Below are 27,148 nucleotides of genomic sequence, written 5' to 3'. Positions count from 1 at the left end.
CTGCGCGCAAGGACTGAATTAAGCTCTCTTTCGGACAAATACACACAACATTATGTCTAAATGTTCGTTTTGGAGAGTATTCACGTAAACACAGTCAGTTATGTCTTTACAGAACGTACAGTTATGAGAATTAATATCGGATGTGCATCAGCACGTGCACACTCGTTCTTAAAGTGACAGTGCGTAATAAACCTAATGCCTTCTGTACACTTAATATTGATCAAACAACAAAATAAAAAGAGAAAAGCATTCACTGCTTTTTAATAGCTTTAATAAGGATTAAGTATATTTAATTTATACAAATAAATATATCTGCTTGAAAGAATAAAGAATGATATAGCCTATGTAAGTTAAAGACTGCATATAATCATTCATTGAAAAAAAGACTGTACTACTTTAGAGAAAGTGTTTTTATTTAATTTTAAGATCATATTTTATGTCACAGTGCTAAATATGTCTGTATTGCATGTTCAAACTTTAAAAAAATTAATACATAAATCTCCTTTGTAAATGCTTTACAAGGCATAACTAGTCCTCACTTTAGATGAGCTCACAAAAAAAGTTAACTGACCACTACTAAATGCTTTATAACTACTTGAATTACAGTAGAAATACATGTTTTAATAATATTAATAGTGTGCCGTTATAAAGTGTTACCCAATATTCTTAAATATAAATGTTTATTCTCTAATTTACTTATATTTTGAAATACTTTTTATTTATTTTCCCACAAAATAAGTTGGGGGTCTGTCTCCAGCCGAGCAACTGCCATTAAGATGAACAGGAATGCTAATGGATTGTTCTCTTTAGGAATTATAAACAAACAGATTAATTTATATAAATGCATGAGTATACAATATCTCCCTTCCCTGACAATGATAAATGCTTTGATATGTATCCTTTAGCACTTCAGTATCTCCGTAGCTTGATTCTGATGAGTATTTAATATGTTTGCTGCTTAATGGCGGTTTCTCAAAGAGGTCTTGTCCACTCTGGTTTCTGAGGGTCTGGATAGATTGAGGATGGGGGAGTCTGAGCGCAGTGTACGCCTGTGAACTGAGTCTGTTATGTTTAATCAGGCCGGTTTGGCTGGTAATGAATTTTGATTACGCCTGTTCACGGCAGCAGAGTGTAAAGTCAAGAGATGGGGGAGGTCAGGAAAGAGAGGGGGTGAAATATTAATATCTTCTAAAATGATGCATGAATCCCTTGTGTGTAATTTCCTTCACTCGCCTTGTCCGCTATTAAACAGTTAGCACTTCATCATTAGAGAGGGAACTTTTTGCTTTTCCATTCATCTCTCTGTAATGGCCATTCGTTGATTAATGCAGATCTTTGATTCATTAGTTTATCATCACTGTGGTTTTAAGTGATCATTGCATATCCATCATGTGGCAACAGGAAGTGTGTGTGCGAGCGGAGCGTTTAGACCGCATAGGCTCCACACAGGGTCTGCCGCACCAACCCGTGAATTTAAGGGAGTGCTTTTGCAGAGGGTGGGGAGGAGTAATAACTCACGTTGTCTCCAGCCTGTCCCCCTGCACTCAATGAGAGGCGATTGTCTCCTCGTGTCTGCACACACCCACCTATTAAAATGCCATCACTTTCATTTATAAAAAGCAAAAAGAGCTGAAAATGCACAAAACATTATTTGATTTAGAGTGGTTGCCTGCGGAGGATGTTATTAAATGCTAAAGAGCTCAGAGAGTAAATGGATATAAAGTCCAAATAGCCATGGACTTTTTTGTAGATTCATTTAAAAGGCCAGTGTAAAAGGTCACTTTGAGGGCTGGACAGGTATATAAAAATATACAGACTGATAAAGCTATTATTGGCGATACTAACAAGGCCGACTGTAAAAAAGGGAAAAGAAACCCCTTATAATAACCCCTTAAGGATCACAATGCATTCAACCCATTTCAAAATTATTGTAAATACAACTGATGGAAATTTAGCACAGTATGTAGTAGAGAGCTCTCCATAATATATAATTTGCCTAGGATTCGAAAGTTCTACACATATCCTATCCTTTGTGTTTATTAGATAGTTTAGCTTATTTGATCATGCTTTCAGCGAGAAAGATGCAAAGTCTCTTTTGTGTTGGAGTTGATAAAAAAATACAACTCACAAACAAAATACTTTTTATGTAAAGGAAATTTGCATTTGGATTGGACTAAAAGTGACTATGCCATTTTTTACTTGGTTAAATCCATCCATTTTAACCTGTTAGAGGCGTTTAGGCTGTTTTGAGGAACAGTTGTAAACATCATTGGCGAGCATTATGGTGTTGATGGCATAATTAACCAAATTACAGCGACATGGAGGCACCATCTCCTCTCATAATATTATTTGTTTTGCCTTTATCTCAACGTTATCCCAGCTCATCTTCACTACACTTTAGGAACTAAATGATAGTTTAATCACTTAAATCATTGCAAGGGAGGCAAGAGAGACGAGGCCCTGAAACCTCATCCAATCTGGTGTGTTGGACTTAGGCTATCTGTATTTTTGACTTAGTTCTATTGTTCTATACTGTGAAATATTTTTTTCTAAAACCCTGAGTATTCTGCAGATCGAAACAGATTTCCCCTACCAAAACAACATAGAAAATGTGAAGAAGAAATAAAGTATAGTATATGACAGGATTTTCTGAGACAGAATTGGAGCTTGTTCATGAAGTGATGCTACTGATCTATGTAATACAGACAGAGTAAACATATTTAAGGAGTAGTTTACATTTCATGCCAATATGACTAAGTTGAACTAAGTATATCAACTAAAACAGCCATTCAGTGTTGTATAAAAGAAACTGAGAAATGACTTTAACAAGATCAGTGAATTCAATTGTGGGTTCATGATTAAAAAAATTAATTTATCTCATGCAGAACAAAGGAGGAACTTCCGCTAAATTCAAAAGAGAAAAGATCAACCTCCAACCATAGACCCACTTAAATTAATTGGCTGATGATGTCTGCAAAGAATTAGTTCAGAGTTTCATAATTGTCCATTAATTTTCCAAGCCAGACTGAACTCATGACTCCGGAGAGACAGTGTGAGAAATCTAAAGGTGCCCCAGGCGTCCAAAACCCAGCATGGGGAAAAAAACCCAGAGATCTATAAATTCACATCATAATCACACTTAACATCAGACCTCAGGTCTTTTGTCTCAAAGCCACTCAAATGAAAGAGTTCTTTGGTTTCTTGTCTCTTCTCATCTGACTCTGACTCGATCTTACAACTTCTTAACTTAAATAAATTACTGTAAGGTAAATTACTGTAAATGTTGACTTGACCCACATGTTCGGTTAGGAGTCTCAGGGACACAAAGGTCATTTCAATAACTTGTGGGGGTGAAAAAACTAAAAACATGACATTGAAGCATCATGTTAACACTTGTAACTTTTCCTTATCACATGAGAACTTTTTATGATGTAAATTTAAATAAATAAATAATGTAGGCTTCTAAGAATCAGGATGGACGGGATTAGTTGGGGCCCTTTTTTGTTGTTATTGTTCTTATTCATTTAGTCTGTGTATGTATAAATATGTTTTTGTCTATGTAAATGTAAAAAAAAAAAAAAAACTCAAATGAATACCAGTAAAAAAAGAGAAACAAACATTATTTTCCTAATTATATGACAACTTTTTATGGTGTAAATTTAAATAATAAAAAAACAAAAACAATTAAGGCTTCAAAGGTTTGGGATGGATGGGATTAGTTTGGACCCTTTTTGTTGTTTTTCTTCTTTTTCATTTTGTCTATGTATGTGTATATGTATAAATATGTTTTTTATATTATTTTCTCTATTCTCTTGTATACATTTATTCATTCATTTAATTCCTGATCTGGGGAAGTACTGGAGAATTTGAAATGTTAACTTTGAAATTAGTATTGTTATTTAGGGATCTCTGGGATCCCAAACACACCCATGGTAGAAAGGTTAAAGGACTTTATATTGAAGCCAAACATACATTGGCTTTTTTGCACATTTATATCTTGCTTTTTTCCTGTTTACTTAACAGCGCAGCTTGTAAAAAGTTGCAGGCACCGTTGGGATTAGGGTGCGTCTTGTGGAGGCGTCCTGCGGAACAGAAGTTGACACACAAGTGATGCCAACACAAAGCGGCCATGACACCCAGGCTAACACGCAGAGAGTCAGGTACGTCTCAACATCCTCCTCCACAGGGTGAGTGGCAGTTCCACACGAGAACATGTGCAGCCAACTGGGGCTTAATGGAAAAATTCAAATAACGGCCATCTTTTGCGTACGCAGCCATAACGGTGTCGCCTCAGTCCTGGTATTACAGACAGAATCCGATAACGCCCTGGACATGGGCGGGAAAAAAAAATCCTCTGATGTGGATTTGCAGTGACCTAAAGTACAGGGCGTATCAGCCGAAGCTCAAGCGGACATGAACTTACGGCTCCAGCAAACCTAATGAGTGCTCAGTCCCACTTAACACCAAGTGTGACCAGATAGACTCCCCTAATATTCTCTCTGCGAGTCTGGTGTCCATCCCATAATACTGTCATTTCATTTTCGTAATCCTCTATTAATATGATATGTAAGGGGGATGGTTGCAAGGTTACTAGTGTAAAAGAGCGCAGTCAGGAATCTTTGGCCAAATACATTAGCTAGGTTATGATAATGAAGGATGGACTCATATTTTTCTCGTATGGCTGACAAAATCCTCCATTTCATACACCACAGGTTTTTTTCCCCCCATTAAAAAGCAATACAATTTAGAAATTGTTCCGAGATTATATGTCATATATTTAGGTTTACAGAACACTAAAGCAGAGTAAATTGCATATCAATGATGCAAGGCAGTTCATTTTTCTGTGTATCATTACCTCTGAAGATTATCGAGCTCAAAAGTCTTTTGAATGGCTTCTTTTAAAAACCAATGTAATGTTTATAAAATGGTGTAGATCGCTGCCAGAACTGTCACCCACTATCTATTGGATGTCTTTACAAACAAATTTAGTCTAAAGATATGATGAAAGATCAAGCTATAAACCTCAAAAAGAATCTAATTTAATCTTTTCTTTTTATTTAAAAAATCTGTGATTCATTCAACGCTTGACAGAGGAATAAATAAAACGTTACCCACCCTCTCTTCATGGCCGTGCCATAGAAAACACCCCCGAACAGAAGGAGGACCCCTTTCAAGTCACTCTCTTGCTTTCTTTTTCTCTCCCTCCATTTCTCCCCTCTTCTTCAGCTCTACTCTAATGCACCCTAATCCCAGCTGAAGACAGACGTACACGCTGTGTGTGTGTGTGTGTGTGTGTGTGTGTGTGTGTGTGTGTGTGTGTGTGTGTGTGTGTGTGTGTGTGTGTGTGTGTGTGTGTGTGTGTGTGTGTGTGTGTGTGTGTGTGTGTGTGTGTGTGTGTGTGAGAGAGAGACTGAGTGTGTGTAAGAAATATCTCTTTGCTTTTTCTGCCTCAGTTCATTATTTTTCTTTCTTGTCACTTAGTGTGATAGGTTGGACAGAGGCGCACAGATGAGCACTGAAGACACAGTCACAGGGCCTTAATCTAGTCTTTAATGCGTGACTTCAGAGATGTCATTTATCTTGTGACTGCAGCAGGCGTCCACAAAACTTTATCTCTAATAATATATTGATGGATTAAAGGGGTCAGGCTGGAGACCAGGCAAGAAAAATTGCTTATTGACATCAAAATACAGTGCCCCCAAAACCTGATAAACATAGGGACAGGAGAGTGGAAGTCAGAAAGAGGGGAGTGACAGAGAGAGAGAGAGAGAGAGAGAGAGAGAGAGAGAGAGAGAGAGAGAGAGAGAGAGGGAGAGAGAAGGAGGGAGAGGGTGAGAGAGAGAGATGAGAGAGGGGAGGCATTGTGACTGTTTGTGACCGCTGATTTTCCTCCATCACAGGAGCCTCCGGTGGTCTAGGCCCTCGGCTTGATAAAAACACCCGTGGTTCTGTCCTCTCGAACTACAGCCCCTACGTGCGGCACACCGATACGCCACCGCTCGCCAGAGGAAACGCTGCGGCGTTCCTGCAGGACTCCTCCGTATCTATCAGAGTATGCTTGTCCTCGCCACGCGTTTGTCACCGCGCACCTTATTAAACCCCCTTAAGTAGCTTGTGAGGCTGGAGTATTTGTGTAGGGGCCACAGCGAGAGTGGAGGAGCTTCAAGAACTATCAAATACACGCCACCTGCTTTATGTCATAAGTAAAACAGTACAGAATTGGAAGAACCAACAACAAACAATCTAAAAAATAATCCTTATATGTATGGGTCAATAAAGTGGTGCTTGAGGGTTTTATATATTGACTGTTTTACTAAACCTGTGTGTTTGACATCAATTTAAAGTCATTTAACCTTCTACTGTTTTTGTGGATCTCAGAGAGCCTAATAATAGTCATTTCAAAGTTTGTTTAACATTCAAATTCTCCAATACTTCCCCAGACAATCAATCAATCAATCAATAAATGCAATGACTTTTTCGTCTATGATGAACATGTTTTTAACTTCTGAATAAAAATTTTGGATGCATAGTCAATACATGTCAAGGTGATACATCTATCCTGACGTTATAATTCAGAAAAAATATATTATTTAAAAGAAAAGCTTAGTATAGTTTGGCATTTACTTTTATTTTAAGCTTCCTTGCCTATTAATATATAAAAAAACATACTTTGTCCGACAACTCAGTTCACATAGTGTATTCAACATAAAGGGTAAGTTTACTAGACAATTATTTTCTAAAAAAGAAAATGTTTTTCCTCTCCGTCTTTCACGTAGTACAGATGACAATGTTGTCAAAACGATCCCCGTTCACACGGATACGCGAAAACGACTAAATACGCTGGATTATACATACGTCACTTTGTAAAGAAACACTAAACACCTACAGACTGAACACATTATGCACGTGACGTCAGCGTTTTCAAAAATTAGCATTTTTGTAGTTTACGCGGAGACGATAGCGGTATAGTTTTCACAAGCGTGCACTTTAAAGACATTTTCAAAAGTTTGCGTTTTCAGGCCCCCAAACCAGCATTGGGGTGTAAATGAACAGCCAAAATGCATATAAAGGTTTCTTTTTTTAGGTGAACAATTAGAAACATGCACCTATAAACAAACAAAAACATGCACAACATTATATTTCCTATTACATTCAGACTTTTCTTAAATATGGTTTGAAAGTTTTTCAAAATCATGTGAAACCAACATAACTACAAAGTGCATTTCTAAGAACTTGGTACATGTATTTTAAACTGGATTTTTAAAAGGGTTTTTTTATATATTTATATATATATATATCATGGACACTCATTCAAACACTTGCTTTATGAAACCAGAGATTGAAGAAGTGTAAAAGTGAAGAGCAACATATACAATCTTGAAGGGAAGCATTTAACCCCAACTGGAAAAATATTTTAGAAAACGCTTTTGAAGTGTGTTTTTGAGCTTTACAAAAAGAGGGAGGTAATAATAAATTCTGTATTCCTGTATTAGAAATTCCTGATACAAGTATTCTTACACATAATCCTCTCTTGTGCAGCCAAACCAACAGCAAAGAACCATTCAACAAAGCCTCACTTTTTGGGAAGTAGTTATTACTGAGATACACCTTTTCTCCAGATAGATTTTGATAAATCTGTGCTTAGGGTATCTACGAAATGCATGAGGGTCTTCAGCTGTCTCGTACCTCGCCAGCTCCCCGCGTGAAAAATGTGTTTGAAGAGTGTGTCGAGCAGTCCCAATCCCAAACGGTGTCAAACCCGTCCCTTCGCGCTCTCTCTCGCACACTCTCTGAAAGTCCACTAAAATTAATACACTTTTACCATTACAAGATAAAGCTGGGGACATATTACAGCAGGCATATCTGCAAGCCTGTAATACCACAGAGTCAGCATTCAATAAAAGACATTTGCAACCAGGCGTTTCTCACGACAACGACGGCAAAAGATTTAAAGGCTGCTAAATTAGGTGCGGCTTGCCGAGCGAAAGGTGCCGGGTAAGCAGGCCCACGCTTACTTAAAATGACAGAGTTGTTTACGAGGGGGGCGCCTCCGTCTCACGCTACTGCCACGCGAGAGGGACAGTTTACGACGCGCTCACAGGTTTATTTAGACTCAAACAGTGTGCATAATGTTAGCTAACAATCAACCGCCGTTCCTCACGCTGCTTTTCTACAGATGCCGCTTCCTCATGGCTGCTCATTTATGCATTTATTTTACTTTATGTGTCATTGTAGCTCCTCTTAAAAAAACCTTCCTTTTCGCCGAAGATTAAACTCGTAGGGCACGTAGTCGCGACGCGGTCTCAGACTAAAGGTTTGACAGTTCTCTCTAAGAGGAGGAACACATATGCATTTCCAATAACCTTTTCTTGCGTTATTGCAGCACTTTTTTATGACCCGGGACAACTACCAATGGAGCCATTAAAAATTTAATCCTGCCGCTGCACGTACATAAAACATCCCGGCTATTATAGTACAGCAGTCAGCGGACAGCATGAAAGTCGAGGGGATAAAAAATGGCGAAAAGGAGGGGAAATGAGAGAAAGAGGCAATTCTTTATCTTTTACACAACAGGGCTGAAAAAACAAATCCGCTGGCCATGTCTCATCCGACAATCTTGTAGTTTCGAAGTCTCTACAAAACACAAAAAACATCCCCAATGCATCCACCAACTGCGAAATGACCGTCAAAATGTGTGATTACAAATTTACAATCAGTCTTATGATATTCCACAGCTGTGAGTTACCATCAGGTGATGATTCACACACTAAAAGCACAATGTCATTTGACCTCATGAAGTTTCTGGCGAACCGAATGCTTACTACACAGTATCACTTGATTGAAACAGAACAGCGATGTGTCACCTGAAGGACAACAGCTGCTCGTAACCAGCAAACTGATCCCGCGGTTAACCGGGTTACGACCATCTAAAACCAGACACTCTGAACATCTAGTCATGGCGATAAATCAGCTATTGAAAAGAACAGATCACGACCGTTGATGGGCGACACCAACGCTGCTGGTCCTTCAAAATGAGGCCTGCAATTTTTCCCCCCTCATTTTGATGGGCAGTTTATCCGGTGGAGAATAAATGGAATCAAAACGGAAGAATAATACTCGCAAAATGGGCCTGGGCGTTCACCGGGGACCAATAAAAAAAAGAGAGCAATTTCCTCAATAAATAATTCGCTCTCTTTATGTTGTTGGTGGACCTAAACACAGAGCGTTCAGGCCACTGGGGTTGACGCACTGTAATCTAGCTTTGGGCGTGGGGTCTATTAATGCCATTTCCATATTCAGCGCCCTACCTCCATACACTCCCGGCCCCCCCTCACCCCCTTCGGAGGAAAAAAGGGCTGCTCCGAGGCTCGGAAATACCCCTGGGTCCCCAAGCTGGCGCTCTGTAATACTAGCATGGCTCATTATTTAGCATGTCACCGCTATTTTACATGTTAAAGCACCTCTGTTGCCATCTAATTTATTGCAGGAATATCAAATGGGCCGGACTGGAATGGGGTCACCCGCGTTTTCATGACACAGGAAATAAATATACATATACAGTCAGTCAAGTCAAGGTGAAAACTTGGTGTCAGCTTTTTATTTTTTGAAGAGGGGATCTAAAACCGACAAAATGTGAAAACAAAAGCGGCGAAAAAAACATTGGTACATAGGCCTGTTTTTCCTTTTTGTGTTTTAATCGGTTGTTTCAACAAAAGCAAATTTTCTTCTCTTACTCTCCCGCTTTTTTTTTTTTTTTTTTTTACTTTGGATGAAATAGGGCAGCAACTCTGAGAAGGCTGTTCTTGCTTTGATGAGATTCGGCAGTAATTATATTTTTCTGACAATAACAATAGGAACAACAACAGCGGCAGGGCTAATCCGTCAGTGAGAAGGCCCACTTCTGCATCCTGCTGACAATGATTAGCTCTAATCTAGACTGCTGCTCTGTTCACAAGAGAAATGCACTTCTGAACACGACTGCGTCTGTTTTGTTTGCTTTTATTCACTCGTTTTTGTACACTGTCCCTTTTTATGTGTTCGGAACGAGCCAATATTTGATTGAATCATTTGAAACGATTCATTTGATGGTGCAGCTGCAGATGGTTCGCCGGATTTGTGAGTGCATTAGTGGAAAGCTTATCAATATGCAAAGAGAATGTCTGTTTCAAAAAGACATGGGAAAGTTGTTTAATACCAACGTCACATAAAAAGACATGGTAGCAAAAATCGAGCAAATTCGTATTTAAATGCACAGGTGTTTGATGTGATACAACACGACAGCATGAAATTAAATATTGGGTAAATGCAAAAACTAGGTCCGAATTCGGACAGGGTCATGTCCCGATTCTATTGTCACTCTTTTTTTTTTAAAGTACACTTAAAGAAGCAATAACTTTACTTCCAAAAAAAGTGTGTACATTTATTTTTTCAGTAAAAAGATATTGAATGTTAATTAATTGTTCATGCTAATTTCCCCTGTTTTTATATATTAATACATTTTTAAAAATACTAATAATTTAATTATACCTTTAAATGTAATCTTTAGCAGATTTAAAATTAACATCCATATTTCACACAGTACATTATAACGTTGTGATGCATGAATTCACGTGTGCCATTTAAAATGGCCTTTTTAGTTTGTAATGTTTTATTTTTTATTTCCTCTATTTAGACAAAATCATTGAGTTTTATGTTGGCAATTTATCAGTTTTTGACCAGATTTTGAAAATAATTATTGGCTATCATATCAAGCCAATCAATTTCCGGTATCTATTAATATTGATGCAAGATATGAACCCTTTTTTACTTTTTCATTTCTGTCTTCTGATCCAAGCGTAATCTAAAATTGGCCAGACTTTGCTCATTTTAGCAAATATAACAGACCTCAAACACCCATTTATCAGTTCTGAATGTACTCTATAGTCTATTGTGCAGTATTCTGCTTTCAAAATAAATTCTGAGTTTGCCGTCTATCTACTCCTCAAACTACAATATCACCAGAAATCCTCACTGCACTATCATCAGGACAGAGAGAGGAGGTGAAAGGTCACGCATCAGGCCTTTCGATGGTAAAGGGATTGTCGAGCACTGTGAATGTGGCCGAAAAAAGCAACGTTTTGTGCCTCAAACATCCTGCTTACAGCAGCAAGGTCTGATCTTGGCATTACGTGTAAATACATCAGTCACTCTGGACCCCCTCTTTACAGAAAGACAGACGCGCGCACACACACACACACACACCTCAACACCCCCCCCATCTTCGGTTCTGTACCCTCCTCCCGCTTCCTCTACAGAAGTAAATTATCAAAACTGTGTTTGAAAGTGAATGAAGGGTGACTTGCTCTCCCTTTCTCTCTCTCTCTCTCCCCCCCCCCTTTCCTCTTTGACATCTCAGTTTTTTTTTCTTACTTGCCACCGTTTCTGGGCTAGGTGATAACTGCCGGTAATAGGATTAACATTGATTTCTTTTTGCAAGAACAGAGATGTGCCGGTTCCAGCTATTTATTGAACTGCCGGCTTTGAACTATCAAAACTGACTGGTGGAAAAGACCTAATGCAGCATTTTAAAGAGAAGAAAAGCCTCTGTGCATTTCTTTCTCTCTTTTTGTTATTCTTCCTTTCTGTCTCTCTCTCCCTCTCTCTTTTGTGTCACTAGGGGATAAAAGAGAACATACTGGTGCCACTGTTCTAAGCCCTGTTAATGACTTTATTCATTTGCATTGTTTTCTCTACCATCCTGTCTTACAGTCCGCAGACATCCCAATATTGTCCAGATCGGATTTGAGATTGGTATTGTATTCTGACTACTACTTCACCTTGAAATGTGAGATTTATAGACACACCGTCCATAAAGGAATATTCTGGGTTCCATAGCATGTGCGTTACTAGAGAAAAAAATGTCGATTTGTAGCTCTTTTTCTGTCTAATCTTTGGGTTACAATTAAGCACTTACAATGGAATTGAATGGGGCCAATTAAGAAACGTTAAAAGACTCACTGTTTCAAAAGCACAAGATGTAAACAATATGTGTTAACACAAATGTATTTGTGTGTGTGTGTGTGTGTGTGTGTGTGTGTGTGTGTGTGTGTGTGTGTGTGTGTGTGTGTGTGTGTGTGTGTGTGTGTGTGTGTGTGTGTGTGTGTGTGTACAGTATATATATACAATTCCATTACAAGTAACGTGAGTTACGTAATCAGATTACTTTTTCAAGTAAATAGTAAATACCGCATTCATTTTACATTTACAACAAAATATATGAGTTGTTTTTTGAAGCAAGTTTCAAAAAGCTTTTTCACGGGCCACATCTGGTACATGTGGATTCAACACGTACCAGATGTGAGCCGGATCTGGGCCAATGTTGCTATCTGGGTTGACCGACTCTCATTATATTAACCAATGTCGTCAATGATCCAATTCAACCATGCTAATAAGCAAAAATGACCGGTGTGCAAATCATTTTTTATTGCTGAAGTAAGAGTGTTGAAATTAGTTTGAGATGCGCCCTCTACTGTACAGGTGTGAATTAGCATGTCCAGCCTGAGGCTTGTTCATTTCACTTTTGGTGTGAAAGGGCCTTTACATTTGCCAAGAATATAACTTGTTTGTTATTAGAAATCAAGCAAGCAAACCCAGCTTTGGTGAGGAAGGTAATGCAAAAGTAACATAAAGCTTTAATTTCCATAAAAAGTAACTAAGTAATACAATTAGTTACTTTTAAAAGTAACCTTCTCACACTGTGTGTATATATAGAAGTCGAGTCGGTTTTCTGATCCCAAATGCAGTTTATCCCATCATTCAAAAAGTGTACAAACAAAGGCAATAACTTAAAACTAAACATAAACTTGACTAAGTATGGCATGGACATGAAACTCTGTGTGTGTGTGTGTGTGTGTGTGTGTGTGTGTGTGTGTGTGTGTGTGTGTGTGTGTGTGTGTGTGTGTGTGTGTGTGTGTGTGTGTGTGTGTGTGTGTGTGTGTACATTAATTGAAACTAGGATACTCCTTTAATTTACTTTCTTTAACATCTATAGCACTGCAACACAAAATATTATAGGAAAACATCTGTATACATAAAAATAAATCATTGTAATGCATTAGCTGTGTGACAGATGCTTGTTTAAATTCAGTCTCTATATCAGATAGTGACAGCATGTATTGTTGAAGCTATTATATATGTTCATATTGCATTCTTCATGAGGTAAATATATACAATGTATGGTAAGAGATTATGACATTATGTAAATAAGGCCAAGCAATAACATCCCAGATTGTGCCGTTTTGTCTTTTTTTATATATATGCTGATGGCTCGTTTCTCTTCATGCGTTCAGTAGCGAGCCCTTTTTCTATATAGTCTTGCTGCTAATTGCTCTTGAGTGAGCATATTGATCATTGATACTAATCAATCGGACACACTAATTACAGTTCAAGCCTACTAATTGCCGGCCATTTTGAAACATTTACCACCCCTTAACAGATCTGTGACATATTGAGTCATTCATTAAGTTTGATGCCACAATTGAGATGCCAGCATGTACAGAAGATGTGCTGAGCTCATACAGAACTCAATGGAGGGAAAACAGATGAAACTATCACGATCATTAGTGCAGTCTAGTGTTAGAGAGACAAATGTCACATCTAGAACATCTAGTCTGCTATAATAACCATTTAACATGAAACATAAACTTACAGAAAAAGAGTCAATTATAATTAGATCTGAAGATTTTTTAAAAGCAATTTAGTTTAGCAGACTCTGTCTCTAGAATTTATAAAAAATGACACGTTACATTTCTCAGTGTATTAAATAGAAATCGAAAGTGTACTGAATAAAAATCCCATCAGATTTTTAAGCCTATAGCAGATTTTGAATGTAACAATAAAAATGTGTATCTGATCGAGATGCAGTTTCCACAGATAATTTTATTTCAACTGATTTATGCATTAGGTATCATTAACATAAAATAAAAAAATAATACAATTATTAAAAAGTACTGTTCAATCTAAGTTAACGTTAATTTAGACATGCACTATAATACATTTATAACAGTTTACCTTCACATGAATTTATTGAATTTATTGAATTTATTGTGTGTGTGTGTGTGTGTGTGTGTGTGTGTGTGTGTGTGTGTGTGTGTGTGTGTGTGTGTGTGTGTGTGTGTGTGTGTGTGTGTGTGTGTGTGTGTGTGTGTGTGTGTGTGTGTGTGTGTGTGTGTGTGTGTGTGTGTGTGTGTGTGTGTGTGTGTTCGTGTGTGTGTGTACACACTCATATAGGCCTAGTTGTACCGTTTTAATTTTACATGCAAGGATATACTGTATATATTATGATATATATTAAGATATCAGGCCTTGGCCACCATTGGTGACTCCACAAAAGTATACCCCTATCCTGTCCACTGATCCATTTAGTGTATACACAGTCAGCCTATATCTGAAGTGACATAACTGTCACTTAGAATGAACACTTTATGCAAACATATAAACCCCAATCAACTGGAATGTCTCCATAAGGACTCAAAATCAATTACGGTGAGCGAGACAAAGAGAGAGAGAGATAGAAAGAAAAAGAGAGAGAGACCCCCCTGCCTCCCCCCATCAGCAATCAACGGCAAAGCACAGCCAAAGCACATAAGAAAAAAACGCAATCATTAGCAACTGGTGGTGCTCGCTGCTGCAAATGGGCGCGTGAGTGAAGATTTATGCCCACTCTGGGCTGGAAGTGATTTATTTATTCCTGCTTGGCCGTGCAGATCATTAACCCTCGCAGTGTCTCAAGGGAACGGCACCTGTGGTCGCAGCACCATTGCTCAGACAGAAGAGCACACACACACACACACACACAGACGCGTGGGCTGCACACGCCTCTCCCCGGCCCCCGAGTGTGGGGGTCACGACCATTGGTGTGTTTCTAATGTGGTTGAGGAAAGGTCAAGGAGGAGGGTTCAGGTCAGTGAGCTTCACTTGTTGCATTATTTGAGGACAGGAACACACGGGTTGCGCGTTTGGTGGGTGGGGACTATCTGTCACAAGAGCGGCCTGTGCACCCCGTATTTCATGTGTTAGATCGTACTTACAGGTCTATTACATAACCACTGGAAAGGTCATTACAAGAGTTTATTTTCTTTTTGACTATGATTATGCATAAAATAAATGGTCTATAGTAAAATGTCATACTATTTTGTCTAAAGAAAATAGATATAAAACATTAGAAACTAAAATAAGATGTAAAGTGAATTTAGGCAGCACATCATTATAATGTATGCTGATGGATATTCAAATTGAGATTTAGTAAAGATTACATTTACTAAAAAAAACATTAATGAGCATTAAATGATGGCAGCGGTAATGTAAATGTAATAACAGAAATGAGCATGAACCATTAAATATGTAATAATATCTCGAGTTTCAGAAGATACTATAAATTATACTTTATAGATCTCTACTTGTGAACCCATATTTTAAAAAATAGTTATAATTTCCTCTCTCATGTGTCGTTCCTAACCTGTATGACTGTCTTTCTTCGCTGGAACACAAAAGGTGAATTTTTGAAGAATATCCTCGCAACACTTTTTTTATATATGAAAAAGAATCATGAAAGAATCATAATTGTGGGTCATGTAGTTCAAATCTTCTGAAATTATATTTTTGTGATACTTTTGTGGTCCTTTTTCATTGTCATTTCATGGAAAAGGGCAACCAGCAACTCCTTTTGTATTTAAAGGCATAGTTCATATTTCATCTTTTTCTCTCTTGTCATTCCTGTGTGTGTGTGTGTGTGTGTGTGTGTGTGTGTGTGTGTGCGTGGTTGCGTGCGTGGTTACCAACTTTCTTTAAAAGATATTTTGTCTTCCGCTGAAAAAAAAAAGATAGTCAGGCAGGTTTGGAACGAGATGAGGGGGAGAAAATGATGACAGAATTTTCATTTTTGAGTGAACTTCACATTTGCAACTGCGCTTATGAATATCATCATCCTTCAAGGCTGAGGTCACTTTTCAGCATCTCAAAACACAGAAAATTAAACGTTCACTATAAAGAAATGAAAGAAATCTCATATATGTGCCATTGACTCCTCTGAAAACAGGTACATTTATCAGAACGGCCCGTTTGCACATGAAGGCTCATTTATCATTACAGCCCCTTAGAGACACAGATACCGTGTCAGAAATATTACAAAAAGGTATTTGTGAGTGTGAATCTGCAAGCTTTTGCATGAATGTGTGTGTTTCTGTGTAAAATTTCGATATGGGCCTTAATAAGATAAGTGAGCCACACAGGCCCCAGTCTGCTGTGCATTTCTGTTAACAGTTGTCAACAACGATTATCACACACTTAGATTATCCCATTTAAGGGGAGCAGCTATGACATTCCTAGCTTCATGATACGTTAGTCATACACCATTATAACAAAACCCTCTTCGCGGTTCAAACATAAAACAGAAATGTAGCCTCTTTGATAAATGTGGGGGTCTGACGTTTATGCCAGTCAGAAGCCTCAAAGCAATCTCCCAGCTGAATTACATCAGCCATCATTATAGACAAACCCACTGCAGCAAAAGCAAGAGCGAGATTCCATTCACACATTGTTTACAATCTCTTTCATCTTTGCTGCTTTTTCTTGATTTGTCAATGAAATTGTTAAGGTGAAAAAAGTAAGCTAATTCCTTGGTGAATAAAGGAGATTTCAACTGTTCTGGAACTTTTGACTCTATTTGACGCTCACTGCCGTTGTATTTTCTTTTCAATTTATTTTTTTCAAAGAAATTAATACTTGTACAGTATTTAGCGAGGACACATTCAATTGGTCAAAAGTGACAGCAAAGACATTTATATGCATTGTTACAAAAGATTTCTATTTTAAATCAACTTTGTATTCTTAGAATCCTGAAATCACGATGTGCATAAATATATGAAGCACTATTTTCAAAGCAGGTAATAATAAGACATGTTACTTGAGCACTAAATCCGCATATTAGAATTATTTCTGAAGGATCATGTGACACTGAAGACGTAATGATGCTGAAAACTCAGCTTTGCCATCATAGGAATAAACTACATTTTAAAATATAATAAAAAAGACAAAAGACATTTTAAATTATAATTATATTTCATAATATTATAGTATATCCATAATATTATATTATTATATATAATATTTAACTGTATTTTTGATCAAATAAACATTATTAAAAACATATTTTAAACGCATTTAAAAAATATTATTGACCCCAAAAAATGTAATGGTTGAGTGAATGTAATTTCTTTATACATAAAATCAATAAAAATACATACAATGTATGTGTGAAATGTTTAAATGTATAAATGTTTTCTGTAAAATGTCTGTATTCATATATGCATTTTAACCGAGATCTAAGATCCAGAGCATCAAGGTGGCCCAGACCTCTAGAAAATCTCTGGAAATTAAACGGGAGATTTAATTTAAATGAAATTGTCTCGATGCAACATATTTAAGAATAGTCTGCTAATGATACGTACAAGGGTATTAATTTCAGTCTAATTAGAAATATTAAGTTCCTGACAGGGGTCTTACCTGGCAAGAGGAATTAGACAGATAAAGCAAAAGTGTATGTTAATCAGAAATTAATCAGGATTTGAACTTTATGAGGGTAAAGCTGCGGCTGTGGCCCCGGTGTCTTTCAAATCTGTGCAACAGAACGTTTACAGCAGTCTTACATCTGCTTTCAGAGAATATGCTGTTGCCCAGTGCACCTAAAGTAATAAAGAAACTATTACAAAGTGATTTAGTTTTTGTTTATAAAAATGTTTATTTTAAATAACCTAATATAAATAAATATTTAAATTAAGTGTCTGTGCTTAGAGAGAGAGAGAGAGAGAGAGAGAGAGAGAGAGAGAGAGAGAGAGAGAGAGAGAGAGAGAGAGAGAGAGAGAGAGAGAGAGAGAGAGGTTTGTCACTGCATGGTGGCGATTCTATTCGAACCTTATCAAACCAACCCTTGAGAGGCCTACAAATCAGCATTTTACTGGAGGTAATAAACTCAAGCATCCAATTGAAGCTGAAGCGTTCTTAAATTTATAGGGAATTTAAATAGTGGCGTAATTTCCTCCTTTACCAGGTTAAATGTTAAGACTTTAAAGTCATTTTAATTAGAATATATGTTTGTAATTTAATTGTTTATATTGGTATAAAGTTCCTGGATAAACATAAATGCTAAATAAATTAAAATAATCATCCATTTAAAATAAAAAAAAATCTAAAACAGAGGATGAGTCACAGATTGGACGAGTCACAGTCAAAGTCATTAAATGTTTATGCAGTAAAATGATTATAAACGCATCTGACTGCACATTCTACTGCCAAAAAAATGATGTGGGATATTTTGGATATTTGTTGAAAGGAGATATTTGTTAATAATGACCCTACAAGTTTGATTAAACCATCAAAATGAGGAATATTTATATATTTATATAGATAGATAGATGGATGGATGGATGGATGGATGGATGGATGGATGGATGGATGGATGGATGGATGGATGGATGGATGGATGGATGGATGGATGGATGGATGGATGGATGGATGGATGGATGGATGGATGGATGGATGGATGGATAGATAGATAGATGCTTGCCAACCACAAATAGCAGAGTTGGATGATACGCTGTGTTGTGATGTGTTGGCTCAACAACATCAAAAATGAAATGAAATTCCATTCAACCAACAAGCTATATTGAGTTAGAGGAACTTAATTTATGGCATAAACACAACATTTTAAGTTGATTATTCAATATGATTAAGTCACTCTAACTATTAAGTTGAAGTCCTGGAACCAAGTAGTCTTGTCTGTTTCAGTTCAAATCCACAGCTAGTATACCACAAGCTTAATGTAACTTAATTAGCATGTATAATGAACACGTAATATATTTGTCAATGGCATTAGTTCAGTCATTTCTTATGGAGTCAATGTATTGTTTACTCTTTACGGACTACTCTTCAGGACAATGGTAACCCAAAAAAAAACCACTTCAACATAACAAAAACTCTTTTAAATGTCAAACATAACAGAATTAAACAGGTCTTTCCCTTCACTAAAATACACATAAAATAACCCTTAATGTCAATTATAGGAATGAATTATTAATTATACACAATATTAAGTTAATGTAATGATCAATATTAACATAATTAAAACATTAAAATAATGTCTGAAACTTAAATGGTTTAAAAAAATGTTTTACTTGCAGTGCATTTATGGTAACATGTCCCCTGAATTACTTTTTACACATCAATAAACTAATTACATTGATTGATGGAATATTTTTTAGAAGAATTTCAGAAATATGACAGAAATAGTTTATTGTCTATATTTCTGTTGCAACCTTAAAAATTAAGGCAATAAGCTACTAAATTTCCAGTTAGAACAATTTTGGCCTTTATTTCATTTAATCATATGATAATATTACCAGGCAGCCATTGCCAAAACCACAAAAGAAAACGACTGAAAAGAAAAAACTGTTATCAAAGCCACAAAAAGTCTGCACAAAACATAAAACAGCTAAATGTATGCAGCGGACACAACAGATGCCCAATTTAATACATCAAGTTTGGAAAAATCTGCTGAATAAAAGAGGAGGGTAGAGTAATTATTTTGGCAGGGGTGAGGAAAACAATGTGGCGTGGCAGCGAGCTAGAAAGTGAATGATTGAGGGGGGGAGGGGGAGAGATGAGCAACGAAGGGGTAAACAAAACAAACCTCGGCGAGGGCAGCGGAGGAAAGAGCGGGGAGGTCTGGGGGGTCACGCGATGTGTTTGGGGGCTGCAGAGTGTGCCAGGAGCGTGGCAATGTGGCGCAGGCAGGCTGCTGCCAAGCGGAAGGCAGTCTGATTTATCAGGAGGGCCGCACCAGACACCGCCTCACACTCCCCAGTGCCCCCTGCCTTTATGGAAGGCCTCCCTGACGGCTCTGATAGCACAATCAGGGCCATGGCAGAGCCCAGGCAATTTCTCCTTCACTGTTTGATAACCCTGCATGCCCGTGCTGAAAGCCAATGGCTATGGCAGCCTCACCAACACAACAACAACTCAATTGTAATGAATGACTGTGTATTCTGAAGCAGAGGGGGGAAATAAGGTTATGCCCTGGTACAATGCTACACAGAAGTTAAACAGGGGTAACTACCTCAAATTCTATGCCTTGCCTTTCAGAGATTCCTTCTGATGGTCAAAGTCTTTTCAGATGCAGATTTTGTCTTTGTATTTTATTATCTCTATTATTTTATTGAAAAAATACATTTAAAAAGAGCAGTTCATACATACAATGAAACTTCCTTTGTGATGAGCATGTTTTTAATTAAAACTAATTTGGATTAAAAAAAAATATTCAGCCTGACCAACAGTCCAGTTATCATAAATACAAAAGCCCGGGGGGAAATATGTTATAGTGGCAGGAAAGGAAAGGAAAGGAAAGGAAAGGAAAGGAAAGGAAAGGAAAGGAAAGGAAAGGAAAGGAAAGGAAAGGAAAGGAAAGGAAAGGAAAGGAAAGGAAAGGAAAGGAAAGGAAAGGAAAGGAAAGGAAAGGAAAGGAAAGGAAAGGGTCAAATGATTCATTACATCTTGTTTTTATGACAAAGAGACTTTGATGGGGAATCTTTAAAAAAAGGAAACCATAGAAAAGATAATAGGTCATTTTAGTTTGTCATCAACTGTTATCTACCACTTTTTCCAAAAGAGGCAGGATGTTCTAGCAAGCACGCAAAGCCATTAAAATTTCCAGGAAAATATACCAGAAAATGAGAGTGCATCTTGACATCGGATCTTGTTTCAGAACTGATCTAATATTTAATCAAGCATGAATGAATCAGAAGATTTTCATCAAAAAATAAACCATCAACAAAGATTAGACTGGAACTTGTGATCCAGCAAACACAGGGACCAAAGGTTACCTTGGCTGACCTGCAGTTTTGTCAATTCGTAGTTAGTCAAGAAAACTTTCCCGGGCAGTTCTGGTTCCTCTGTTTAGGGTCAATATTTGTCATTTGTGATCTGTTTTCAGGTTTGACAGAATAGCGCAGTGATTATGATAGGATCTTCCACACACAAACTGGGAGGGAAGATGGTTCTCTGTCTCCACCGGGCTCCCCGCTTTTCAGGAATTGGATTTTTACTAGGCTGCGGCAGCTCTTATCGCCCTATCAGGCTCTCCTATTGTGAAGCCAGGCTCTGGAAGAAAAGCCTCCCAGACGCTCTGACTTTGCGTCTTATTTTTCATTTATTTTACCCTTTAAGACCCCGGGCCTCTTGTGGTTCTTAATATTTACCCCCACCAAGAGAGGGGAGGTTTTGTGGGTTTGTCTGCTTTTTGTCCAGCAGATCAAAAAGGTGTGGGTCAGGCTGGGTCCTGCACCGCACACACTGAGCCTCATGGCAGACATGAGAGAGCTAGTGAGCGCATGCTGAATTCGTAACTCGCAGAAACCTGGAAAGAAATCTAGGCATGCACGCCGGGCCGTGCAATGTATGCCATATGCTCCTGGGACCTTTTTCCCCTTTCTCATTACTAACTCAATTGTGCAGACTGAATAGAAATAGGCACACTGATCGTCCACTCATTTTGCATATGTGCTTGATATGTGACACACTGAAAAACAATTATAGATGGACCGATAGCATCGTAGAGAACAAACATCTGTCATTTCTGTTTAGTGTAGAATGGCATTGTACAGCATAGCATCTTACATGAATTCTCTATTTTAATTTCCCAGGAGCTGTATGCTGTTCTTTGTTCTTTCATGAGATCAATGCCAAAAAAAAACATAATTTCTTCTAAATTTGATAGCTTAAATTTTTTAGTAGCAATTGCCAGCCAAGACTATAGTTCTACAACTGTTTTTACATGGTTAAAGACAGACACATTTCCATCTATCTGACCGGTCAAAAGTTTGGTATAATTACGATTTTTAAATGTTGTTTAAATAAGTATTTTATACTCACCAAGGCTGCATTTATTTAATAAAAGAAACAGTAATATTGTGAAATATAAATAAAATTCAAAATATTTGAATACATTTTAAAATCTAATTTATTCATGTGATGGCAAAGCTTTTCAGCATCATTACTCCAGTCTTCAGTGTCACGTGATCCTTCAGAAATCATTATAATATGCTGATTTGGTGCTCAAGAAACATTTCTTAGTATTATTATTCATGTTAAAAACGGTTTTCATTACTTAATATTTTTGTGTAAACCATGATACACTACCATTCAAACGTTTTGAGTACGTTTTGAAATGAACAAGAAACTGATACTTTTATTTAGCAAGGATGCATTAAATGTATCAAACGTGACACTTAAGACATTTTTAACTTCATAAAAGGATTCTATGTCAGATAAAATGCTGTTGGTTTCCTATCCGTTAAAGAATCCTGGAAAAATATCTGAGTACTAGTAACAGATAATAATAGAGCACCAACTCAGCATTAGAATAATTTTAGAAGGATCATGTGACACTGAAGACTAATGATGCTGAAAATTCACCTGTGCCATCACTTTTTTCTTTTAAATTTTTTCAATATTACCATATTGTTTTATTTTGTTTGTTAATCAAATAAATGCACCCTTGGTGAGCATAAAAGACTAATTAATAATTATGGTTAATAATTAAGATAATAATTAATTATTCCAAACTTTTGACTGGTAGTGTACAGCATATGCTTTTAACAAGGAAACAACATTAGAATAATGAACCCAAACTCATGTAGACTCTCCTCAGATTTCAATTAACTCCAACTGGGGAATCAGATCTCTCTCTGAAAATGATATCAACTGATTTTTTTTTTTTTTTTTTTTTTTTTTTTTTTTTTTTTTTGCAGACTTATGCAGAACTGAGAGCCTGAACAGTTCTGCAAATCCCATATTTCTGCCAAACTGCCTTCAAAGACTTGCAGTATATTCTATTAAATGTAAAAGCGATCACCGAAATGTCAAGAGAAAACCGTCCTACCGATTTACATCAACAGTGAACAGCGGGCCCAATCCCAGTCCTGGCCTTCAGGGCAGCAAGGTCAGAATACAAAAGAGCTCTTGGTGTTGGACAGCCTGAACCTCAGCTTGTGCTTTATCTGGAGGACCTTCAGACCTGCTGATGCCTACGATTCCATACAGACCCGTTCGTTTTAGTCCCCAGCACAACTTGAGCTCTTCACGGTAACACTTCACTGCTGCATTCTACATACAATAATATCTTGCCTTGGGACCTCATACTGTGAAAATATAGTGATTACTTTTCAAAGAGAGAACATGCTGTATATCTACAGTTGTGCTATTGAAACAATAAGGTGTGAGTTGTGAAATATGACTAAATAGCTTTACAACACAAGCCCTATATGTTTGTATATGCGAATGTGAGTATATCAAATACATGAATGTTTATTAGAACACAAGTGGCATTCTTTTGCTAGAAAACTGTCCCTAGACTGTTGCTATACTTTAAAACAAAACAAAAAACATAAATAAGTTAATTAACTAAAAAATTAAGTAAATGAAAAACATTAAGGTGGAACGCTGCGTGATTAATCGGCTTCCAGGACCAGAATTACACAATATATACATTTCAAGAAATAAATATTTAATATATTTAGTAATGAATTTGAAATGAAAGTAAACACGCAGTATAGACCATTTGGAATAATGAACTGCAAGATCAGATGCCCGTAAATGGCCTCATCTCAGCTTTATTTCAGATCTCAGAATGACATGAGATCACAGCTGAAGCATCTGTTTTATTGCTGCATCGGAGAGTGGATTGATTTGGGGTGCTGCTCCTCAACAGAACATAGTGCACCTGAGTTAATTAAACAGAAATATGCCCAAGAGCCATCAGAGACAGTCAACATGACATCAACGTCAGAACTACAACTTCAGCTAAACTTTGTTTCAGTCTTTACCAGCGCAATATATGCTGCTTTAAATGTGTGTATTTACCTCCTTAAAAAAGATAACTGAATAGAAATTAATATTACAGATGTAATATTGGGCAGTGTTAGGCAGTAATGCGTTACCATGTTACTTGGGAAATGTAATATGTTGCAGATTGCAAGTTACCCTGTTTAAAATCTAATTGTAGTATTAGAGTTTAAATTCAATAAAGTAATGTAACTGATTACTTTTTGATTATACTTTTCTAAATTTCTAACGAATGTCTTCAACTGTTAATCATTTTCAAACATTTCAACCAGGCAACCTTACAGTAGTATACTCAATACTGATAAATGTCAGTCTATTAAAAATTAAGATTATAATAACTTAATTTTAAAAGCACAGCCACCATAAAATCAGACTTTGGCACCTATTTTTACTTTGAGATCGCTCTGAAGTTAAATACAGATTTAAAATCATAACAAGAAATAGTCTAGCATTTTAATAGTTGGCAAACATATTTTGCACTGAACTGTTATATTTGCACCCTTTTCTGATTTCTGGGTGAAATTATTTTTAAATTTCTGGCACTGGAACGCATTTGTATGCCTCACCAAGGTGTCAACTTTCAGACAGGTAGCCTACAGCTTTCAGTGGCAATGTGGATTGATGTAATTGGAAGACGTGGTGCGCTGCAAATTAAACACGGGAACCAATCAAAAGCATCAGAATAGCATAGCTTTACTAAACGGCCTTTAAATGGCAGGAGGCATTGTGAACATCAAAAACAGGCAAAGCAACAAATTAATATTAACTAGTGCTGTCAATCAATTAAAAAAATTTGCCTAAGTAATCGCATATTTTTTTCTGTAATTAACAAGGATTAATAGGATTAATCGCACCTAACATAAAAGTTTTTAATATGTGTTTTTAATATATTCAGTGTGTGTGTCTGTGTGTGTGTGTGTGTGTGTGTGCGTGCGTGCGTGCGTATGTGTGTGAGTCTGTCACACATACACTGGATTAACAGATGCGCCTGTACATATTTAAGTTCTTATTTTTGCATCGTATCACACTTGAATGGTTTAATAGCCCTTGAATGAATAATAGTGTGAATTACTGTAACATATCCTTGGTTTTAACAGAAAATATTTAGATGTAACCCACTTTGTAATCATTAACATTTTCATAAGTAACTGTAATTTAATTACACATATTTTTTCTCATAACTGTAACAAATTACAGTTACATATATTTTGTAATTAAATTATGTAACGCCGTTACATGTAGTTACTCCCCAACACTGTGCATTACAATTACGTAATCAGATTAATTTTAGTAAGTGACTAAGTAACACATTTCACTTGCACAAAAACAGATTCAGTATTCCAAATAATAATTAAATTAAAATGAATGAAATGCAATTAAAAACAATGAAATGAAAACTCAGCGTATAATGCTAAATATAATTAATATAATTAAACATGTTGAATATATCAGTATTTAATCTCACTTTATTAACAAATGTCTTTGCTGCTGATCCACAATGATCCAATTCAACTAATACGCAAAAATGAATTTAGTTCAGTGGTTCAGTGGCGCGTAAATAACATTACTTTCCATAAAAAATAACTAGTAGCGCAATTAGTTACTTTTTAAGGAAGTAACGCAAAATTGCAATGCATTAGTTAGTAGTTACGAGTAATGTGTTACAGTAGTCTAATGGTGCGTTCACACCGGACGCGAATAGCGAGTCAGGCGCAAGTTATTTCAATGTTAAGTCAATGCAAAGACGCGTTACGCGCGTAAAAAAATCCTGCGGCGCGAATGAGGCGTAGAGTGCGACGCGGTAGACGCGAATACGCCTCATTCGTGCGTCAAAGGCGCGAATTGAGCGTCTGGCACGTTACGCGCGAATGATTTTATAGTGCTTTTTGTGCATTCACGCGTTTGACGCGAATTCGCGTCTGCCGCCCGAGTTGAAAATCTGAGCTTCTGCGTCAATTCGCGCCGCGTTAACCAATCGGAGCCTGCTTGCTGCTGTCACGTGGTGAAGTGACGTGATAAACGGGGGAATGCCCGATGTCATTTTAAATTTTAAATAACTTATGTTTGGCCTTAATAAATTATTTTGTAATGACTAAATGCCCGCGTGAAAGAAGGAATGATATTGTTCAGATGTTAACTATGAATGTGACACGACACTGAACACTTGCAGTCATAGGCTACATTTCTGAATGAGATGAAGAAAAACTCACATAACGTTAATTAAAGAAGTCGTTTGACCTACGTTATAACGAGTCATTAATGTATTTTAACTTATATGTTTCATATAATAGAGCCGAAGCTATAGATTGTGAATTTAAACATTTCTGGTTTACCAGCGGCAGACGTCAGGAGGACTAGCCGAGGTAAGGCTGCTCCAGGCGGGTTACATGAGCGCTGAGCGCCCGGTGATCGCATGGATCTCACAACTCCGAAACGTCAGATCAATTTTTTTAAATAGGCGCTATCTTTATAAACAAACCACAGATTTGAGCTTTAAATAACTACATTCTCGACTGAACAACTCTTAAAACTACATTTCGTGACACAATAACAGTAGTATTTTTAAATTTCCCGCAGCACTTGCCTCTCCCAGAAGAAGCGAATTTCGCCTCGGATGTGCGTCAATTTCGCTCCAAACGCTTGCTTTTTACGCGCGTGTATTTCGCTTTGGACGTGCGAATGCATTCAAAATGTTCAAGCGTCAAACTAGGCGTGGCAGGCGCGAATTTGACGCGCTATTCGCATCCGGTGTGAACGCACAGTTATATTGCTTTCCCAAGTAACATTAGTATGAATTACTAATAAAACTTCAGTAATAATATTAGTTACCCCCACCAAAATAACTCAATATAATCTTACTTTTGTTTACACACCCTTACTGGTTTGAAATACAACAATCCGTTGATCACATTCTTGGATTCATTTTCTATTCATTGTAAACATGTCACTAAGCAGCAAGCTAGTTTGGGAGATTGAAACGCTTACATTCAGTGGCTGGAAATATTCCAAATCTAATCGAAGTCAAATCTAAACTATGTGTAGGTATAGTGGTACTAAGACTCTTTCCACTGCGAGAAACACAACCTCAAATCTCCTGAAATACTTGACAGCACAACAAGGTGAAGCTTGTGAAAATACACTCCACCAAAGATGAGCCCTAGCTCTGCAGCTGTGGAGGATGTAGCCCTACAATTGCTAAACTACCACCAAAACAGAA

The 27,148-nt window shown here is 37.2% G+C and overlaps 1 long non-coding RNA gene across 1 annotated transcript in view; it reads left to right on the top strand.

The window, feature by feature from the left end:
- LOC307006952 overlaps positions 1-27,148 on the top strand; it is a 44,057-nt gene that overhangs the window by 364 nt on the left and 16,545 nt on the right. Inside the window, exons 2-3 of the long non-coding RNA XR_013799551.1 lie at positions 4,024-4,160; positions 22,839-23,172. This is a non-coding gene — a long non-coding RNA (uncharacterized lncRNA). The remainder of the gene's footprint in view (positions 1-4,023; positions 4,161-22,838; positions 23,173-27,148) is intronic.

The sequence above is a fragment of the Phoxinus phoxinus genome (genome assembly GCF_949152265.1).
Source record: "Phoxinus phoxinus genome assembly, chromosome: 11".
Classification (NCBI taxonomy): Eukaryota; Metazoa; Chordata; class Actinopteri; order Cypriniformes; family Leuciscidae; genus Phoxinus; species Phoxinus phoxinus.
This window is presented reverse-complemented; position numbering and strand designations above follow the sequence as displayed.